General features: G+C 37.8%; 1 pseudogene; it reads right to left on the bottom strand.

Moving 5' to 3' along the window:
* Positions 1-2,368: 2,368 nt before the first annotated feature.
* On the bottom strand, positions 2,369-3,241 carry LOC122097092 (annotated as a pseudogene).
* Positions 3,242-8,258: the final 5,017 nt, after the last annotated feature.

The raw sequence follows: 8,258 nt of genomic DNA, 5'->3' as shown, positions 1-8,258 counted from the left end.
TTTTCTTTTTCATTTTAAAGCAGTTTTTATTTATGAAGTCAGTTAATATAAGGCACCCCTTTGGTCCTAGTTCATACGGTAAGAAATAGAGGCAGGGAAGCAAATAAAAGATGGATAAGTATTCATACATTGTTTTTATAATTTTCTTCCATTTTGAAAAGTGTGCTGTCTTGACTGAAATATGAATTATCCTAATGGAGAACTAATTAAATAAATTATGGTGCATGTATTCAACAGAACTGTGTGTAATTGTTAAAAAAATAAACTAAAATAAATATTAACACTGAATGTATTCTAGATACTTGATAAGTGGAAAAAAAGATGAGTTATCCTTACAGCAGCCAGTATTAGGACTTATAAAATGACGTGGGAAGAGTACATCTCTACCCATCAGTTTCTCTTAGTGCAAAGCTCAGCTCAGCAGGTGCCCACAAATTTCTTCTACGTTCCTCCAGAGTGTACTAGGGAGGTTCATGTGTGACCTTTTGAGTATTGTCTACAATATGGTCAAATGAATCCTCAAGTTCTTTTCTTCATAACAGATCACAGAGAATTTCCTCTAACTTCCTACATTCACAGCAATAGAGGTAAGGCAACAAACAGAACTAAGGATGGTGGTTATCTTGACTATGTGCTCAATCAACTTAATTAAGCCTCCAGGACCTGACTGGTTCTGAGCTACATGTCCAACTTCCACTGGGTTAGTGAATGCTACTGTTCAAAATGACTTTGTGTCTCACTGAGTCAGACAACACCCAATTTATGTTTTTTGGTTTTTTTTTTTTTTTTTTTTTTTTTTTTTTACCAGTCCTGGGGCTTGAACTCAGGGCCTGGACACTGTCCTTCAACTTCTTTTGCTCAAGGCTGCAATAGCCTAGTACTTGAGGCACAGCGCCACTTCTGGCTTTTTCTATTTATGTAGTACTGAGGAATTGAACCTAGGGCTTCATGCATGCTAGGCCACATTCCCAGCCCGCAACACCCAATTTATGAGGGGAAACTTAGGTTACATGCCCCCCAAACAAGTCAGAATCTATTAATCAAAAGGATATTTCCTGTAGAAGATGACATATCTCTGCTCCCAAATCAAAATGTCTGTGCTGTGATTCACCAAGGACTCAGAATCACCTATCCAATATATCATCCGTATTTGTTCCTGACACTTCAGTGTCACATATACTGGATCACAGTTGAACTACTTCAAGTAGCTTGCATGGCAGCTTCCTGCATAGATGGACTAGACACAAAAAGGACCAAAATGGAGACCCAGAATCCAAGATCCCTGATGTGTTTTGCCTCTGTTACCACACAATATGTTGGTTTACTTCATTAATGAAACCACATCTGGTATAACAGCTGTAATTAGAATGATGATCTAGTAATGTTAAGGACAACCTGCAGTTCTTGGGTCTTCATGCTAGCTCTGCCTTTTTTTTTCCCCCGTTGGCAATGTTTTGCATTTATTTAGAAATGTCCATTCATGTAATTTGTTCATCTTAGATAATGGATTAATTCTTTTTTCTTCTTAAATATATTTTTATTTTAAAGATACTGTACAGAGGGGTTACAATTACATGAGTAAGGTAATGAGTACATTTCCTCTTGTGCAATGTCACCTCTTCCTTTGTTTTTCTCTTACCATCCCTTCCCTCCCCACCTCCCCAACTCCTCATTCCCCTCCTCTTGAAGTTGTAAATTTTGTTTTCAACATAGTCTTATACATCTCATTGTTACAATGGGTCAACCTGTATCCTTGTTTCAGCATTTTGTTATTTCCCTTCCCCTCCCCAAATTAGAAAAATGTGACAAAATAAGAAAAGCTCTTGTTTCTATTTCTTGGAGCTCACTTTGATAAATATAATTTTATACGATCATATGCACATAGCTATTGGGCCTTTGTGATCCTCTCTTATGAATATTCTCCTTTGGTCTCACTGTGTGAATGTTTAGAGTCCCTAGTACTCAATTCTTATTTTTCTCTTGTTGTTATTCACTTTCTTTCTCTGATGTTCAAATTTTGTTCTTATTATTTCTGTTTTTGTGAATTTTGCATGTGGGAGATTAGACAGTTGTAGACTAGTTTTGGATTTAAGTTGTGTTTATTTTGCTCTAGGACAGCAAGTACATTATCATGTGGAGGTGTCTTCATGAGAGATCTTGTAGCTTAATTAAAAACATTCAACCAGGGGCTGATTACATTTTAATGACTTCCTAGAGAAGTCTTTGGTGACTGATCATAGTGACACAGGACCTACAATGAGTGTGGATCAGCTAGTGTGGGTAAAGGAGGTCTTTAAGTATGGTAGAAGATAAGACTCAAGTAGGTGAAATCTAGCCAGAAAGTGTGGGCCAGAACCCTCTGTTGGTCTCAGATCTCTGTCCGAAAGGTCATAGTGCTCCCTGCTATCTTCTTCTGGTAGTCCTTGTCACACCCTTCTTTCTGAGCCACCATAAAATAGTCCTTCCAGTCCCCAGGCATCCCTTTCCTCTTCAAAGAGGAGATGGAGAGGTCCATGGTACTGGTGGGTAAAGTGGTATAGTTCACCATTGGGTTTTGCTTCATGACTTCAAAGGAGGTGTGATAGATGATCTTATAACTTCCTATTTCCTTCTTTGGGAAATGGGACATGGAGGCATGTCCTCACAGAGAGTTTAGAGAATGTAGTGCTGGTCCTTTATGTCCCATCATCCCTTTATGTGGTCATACCAAGAACCCCACAGCACTCACTTTTCCACCTTTGAATGTTTCAATGTATTCCTCCCAGGTACCAGGGTCAGTTGCCATTTTATTCATTCTGGAGAAATGACAGTAGGACCCTAGACAGTCCTATGCATTTCTAGCCACATAGACAATCTTTGAAAATGAAGGTGGTACCATTTGAACAGGAAGATGAGTTTTCAAAGTTCTAGGAGGGGGCATTTTGTTAGTCAGATCCAATCCTGAGTTGAGGGGTGGAGGCAGAGTCTACTTGATAAAAGGATGCCAGTCAAACGTATTGGCCTGCTAACACTTCTGCACATCCCCATCATTCTGTATGATGTCCACAATCTCTTGTGTCCAGGTGGTGCCTGCCTTTGCGTAGGTTGCAATAAGGACTTCGTCGGACTTTGCTTGGAAGGTCCAGATTTTCTCCCAGTTATCACTTATCATCTTGGTCATGAGGACCCTATTCACTGCTTTGGTTTCTGGTTTGATATATTTTCCCTCCGGATGGAGCTCTTTCATTTTGTCCAAGGACATCTTAGTATATAGGCTTGATGGGAGCAACAAACCAATTCAGTTCCAATGGAGAGCTGAATTGGGACGCCATAATGACTGGAGATGAGCCAGGAGACAGGACACAGGACACGATCACAAGACACCTGTGGCATGGCATCCAACCACCTATGTTGTTCCATGCCAAAATAGGGTCAGGCCAGGGGGTCGAGTCATAGGACACAGGACACGATCACAGAGACACACAAAGCATGGCGTCACTACACATTTTATTTTATTTATTTATTTGCAAAAATGTCTCACTGTGTAGTCCAGGCTAGCTTCTAATTCTTGTACCCATCAGAGTATTGACATTGATACAGTCAAGGTACACCTTCATTACCTTACTTTTCCCTTTCATAGCCATATCCATTTCCCTCCTGACCTGACCTATAGCAAGCAGCAATCTTTCTGCATTTTAATATTTTTTGATTTTTTTAATAATTTTTCAAGACTCTTATAAATAAGTACAGTGAGACATCATGAAGCTTTTTGGAGAAGCTTTAAATTTTTTAATTGTTATTATGAAGGTGATGGATACAGAGGGGTTACAGTTCCATAAGTCAGGTAAAGAGTATATTTCCTTTTGGACAATGTCACCCCCTCCCATGCTCTCTCCCACTTTCTCCATCCTATTCCCACTCACAACTTGTATAGTTCAATTTCAACATAATGTCCAGGAGTACTATTGCTGCATTTGTTCACCCTTTGTCCCTCCATTTGTGTGCCTCCGTTTGCTCTCCTAAATATAGATAAATAAACAACAGAACAAAAAAAACAGCAAAAAAGAAAAAAAGCCTTCTTGTTTCTATTTCTTGGAATTCATATAACAATTATTATTTTGTGTGATCAGATAAATATAGGCATTGTGCCTTCTGATCCTTTCCATGTATGGATTCCTAGAGATCTGTATAATTTATTTTGTACTAATATATTTTGGATCTAGCTTTTGAGAAGCCTTTTTGATATCTGGATAGCTAGCTGTGTTGTTGTAGGTATCAATTGCTCATTTTTATTGCTGCGTAATATTTCATGGTGTAGGTGTGCTATAGTTTAAAAATATTGACCCATTGAATGATACCTGTGCTCCAGTATTTGCAATAAAAAAAGTTTTTTATAAACATTTATGTATAGGTTATACCAATGAAACATCTTTTTGCTGAGATAAATGTGTCAGTGTTTCTGTTTCTATGTCATACAATAGTGGCATTTTGTTTTTTAAAGAAACTGTCAAACTCTTTTACAGACTGACAGTACCATTTTATACTCTCACCAGTGATATATGTGTGACAGTTCCTCCACATATTGTGTGATACTTTCTCCAGTATTGTTACTATTCTTAACTTTTACCCATCCTAATAGATATGCAGTAATGCCAGATTTGTATTTCCCTAATGTCTAGTGATGCTGAGACTCTTTCCACATGTTCATTTGCCATTTTTAGCAAAAAGAGTGATGGTGCATTTTGTTCATTTAACAACTAGGTTGTTGGATTTTATTGTTGAGTTTGAGATTGTTTCTCTGTTCCCAATATTAGTTCTTTATATGATATGTGGTATGCACATCTTTTCCTCCAACCTATACTCAATCTGTTACTTGTCTTATCATCTTCTTGGCAAAGCCTTTTAGCAAGAAAAAGAGTTCAGTTTGATGGGGTCCAATTTTTCATTTGGTGTTAAATATAAGAAATGTTTCCAGAGCTTACATCCTCAAGAGAGACACCTATGTTTTTTTTCTAAGATGTTCAATATTTTTATGTTATACACTTAAGTTCCCAGTATAGTGTAAATTAATCTTTAATAAAGTATAAATCTGGCTGGGTGCTGGTGGCTCACGCCTGTAATCCTAGCAACTCAGGAGGCTGAGAAGATCATGGTCCAAAGCCAGCCCAGGCAGGAAAGTCCATGAGACTCTTATCTCCAATAAACCACTAGAGAACTGGAAGTGGCACTGTGGCTCAAGCGGTAGAGCACTTGCCTTGAGCTGAAGAGTGTAGAGACAGCACACAAGCCCAGAGTTCAAGCCCCATGACCCACCAAAAAAATAAAAAATAAAGTATAAATCTTACATCCTTTTTAGCATATGCATACCTAAATACTCTAGAAATATTTGTTGGAAAGACTACCTTTTCTTCATTGTAAAAACAAAGTCGAATGTGTTTTGGGGACCTTTTTGGAGATTTTAGAGACTCTTTTTTTTGGGGGGGGGTCTGGTCATGGGGCCTGAACTCTGGGCCTGGGCGCTGTCCCTTAGCAATTCAGCTCAAGGATAGCACTCTACCACTTGAGCCACAGAGCCACTTCTGCCTTTTTTCTTTTTGCTTATGTGGTGCTGAGGAGTCGAACCCAGGGCCGCATGCATGCAAGGCAAGCGCTCTACCATGGAGCCACCTTCCCAGCCTTTCTGGAGATTTTAAATGTATCTTTTCCTCTGTAATACGTTAGCCAAGAAATAGGTGTTAACCCAGCATAGACCGTCTCTTACCAACTTCTTTTTGCTTGTTTATTATGCTTCCTTTGTCTTTTCATATAAATTTTAGAATTATGATTTATGTTCATCTAAAAGTCATACTTTAATTTTGACAAAAAATTTATTAATGGTTATATCAATGTAGGGAGAATTGGCACTTTTGATGGATTGAATTTTTCAATATATGATCACAATATATCTTCAGATATTTAGAATCTCTTTTATTTCTTTAATCATGTTCTAAAAAAGTTTTCAGCATGTTTTAGAGGTTTTTCACATAAGAACTTTTGTTTGTTTTGTTTTGTTTTGCAACACTCACTGAGCATTGAAGGTTAGACTTTGCAAGTAGTAGGCCATTGCTCTACCTTAAAGATATATCCTCTGGCTAATCCCAACTTTTAATTTTTTTTTTTAGCTTTAGTTCAAAGAATTATTATTTTTTTAATTTATTTTATTTTATTTGTGAACATACTGTACAGAGGGGTTACAATTACATGGGCAGGATAATGCATACATTTCTTACCAAGCATTGCAGCCTCCTCCTTTGTTTACCCTTCACATCCCTTCCCAGCCTCTCCCCTCCCCCCCCAGTCCCAATCCTTCTTCCCCCCCATCCCCCCGCACTGACATTGTAAAGCTCAACTAACTTTTAATTTTAAGACAGGATCTCATTACGCAGACTTGGCTGGCTTTGAACTTGTGATCCTCCAGCCACAAGGTTCTTAGTAATTGGGATTACAATCTGTCACCATTGTGCTCATTCTCCATAAGTAAATTTCAGCAAATTGTAAATAGTATCATTTTTAATTCATCATTTATGGTTTCAATGCTGGTATACAGACACACAATGATAATACAGTGTTTTTCTTGTCTCATGAAATCTTGTTAAAATCACCTAGTTTTCTATTATTTTTCTGCTTTTTTTGATAGTAGCTTTTTACTAAAAAAGTCAATTCCTTGAAACTAGACATCAATAAGTGCTTATGTCATAATGACAACTGCAATTGAATACTTAGCAAATACCAGGATCAAACAAAGTTCACATTAAGTTTATTTGGTAGGAACTATTTTGGGGGCTGGTTCAGGACTTAGTGTGACACCTTTTGTGGATTATTCCATATTTTTTCATTCAGAGAAGAATGAATTTATATAAGCTTTGTCCTTAGTCACATATTTTGAATCACATTCATTTGTGAATGATTTTAAAAGATACTTTTTCTGTCAATTCACGTCACAACTTAAAGTAGCTGTTCCTGGATACTTTTCAGTGTAGACTTCAGAATGAAGGTCCATCAAATACTAAATGATCACTAAGAAATCACTGAATATGGATGCCTGGTTAAACATGTAGAAAACAGAGTTTTACAAGTTTACGTAGTAGTAGCTAACTATTTCTATGTATAGATGCCGCAGGATCTTAGATGGATTGATTTGTTTCTTCTAAAATATTTAAAAATAAATCACTATAACAAGACTGCTGTTTAACCCTGTGCTTGACAATATATGCTATATCACAATGATTAATTTACTTAAGCTGAATGAGAACATGCTTACTTCTGTGTAATTGTATGCCAAGAGATTAGAGTCCCTAGGCTAAATCTAGTTCACTACATGTTTTTAAAAATACTTTACCAGGGGCTGGGAAGGTGACTCAGTGGTAGAGTGCTTGCCTTGCATGCATGAGGCTCTTGGTTCGATTCCTCAGCACCACATAAGCAGAAAAAGCGAGAAGTGGCGCTGTGGCTCAAGTGGTAGAGTTCTTGCCTTGAGCTGAAGAGCTGAGGGACAGTGCCCAGACCTAGAGTTCAAGCCCAGGACTGGCAAAAATAAAATACTTTACCAAAGAACAGCCATGTCTATTTACATATTGTTTATGGCTACTTTTGTGCTGTGGTGGTAGAGTTGTACAATTCACACAATCGAAAATATTTACCACCTAACCCTTTATAGGTAAACGTTGGCTGACATTTGGTTTATAATCATATATGAGAACAGATCTTTATTATTTTGAAAACACTAAAAATGACTCATTTTCTTCCAAAAATATGTAGGGATAATGGTGAAGTCATATGTTGTTTTATTGTGAATAAGTAATTTCAATATTCTGATGTGATGGAACAGGTTAAATATGGAGAAACTTGCAGGATGACGGTGGCTCACACCTGTAATCCTAGCTACTCTGGAGGCTGAGATCTGAGGATCGTGGTTCAAAGCCAGCCTGGGCATGAAAGGCATGAGACTCTTATTTCCAATAAACCACTCAGAAAATTGGAAGTGGTGCTGTGGCTCAAGTGGTAGAGTGCTCGCCTTGAGCTGAAGAGTTGAGGGACAGCGTCCAGGCCCCACAACAGACAAAAAAATATGGACAAACTTGTAGGTACCTATTTTCCTGCCTTCATTTTCAGAAGAATTTAAGCATGCAAGGGTCTTATAGAAATGCAATGGTGACCTCCAAATTTCCGACTTCCATTTAATGCATTTCTTGTTCCACCAGCCAGTCCATCTCAGACTGGAATACCTACAGTGCAAAGCA

Source organism: Dipodomys spectabilis, unplaced genomic scaffold, assembly GCF_019054845.1.
Source record: "Dipodomys spectabilis isolate Male_0828 unplaced genomic scaffold, ASM1905484v1 ptg000414l, whole genome shotgun sequence".
In the NCBI taxonomy this organism is placed as follows: domain Eukaryota; kingdom Metazoa; phylum Chordata; class Mammalia; order Rodentia; family Heteromyidae; genus Dipodomys; species Dipodomys spectabilis.
Note: the sequence above shows the minus strand (reverse complement) of the source record. Positions and strands in the feature narration are given on the sequence as shown.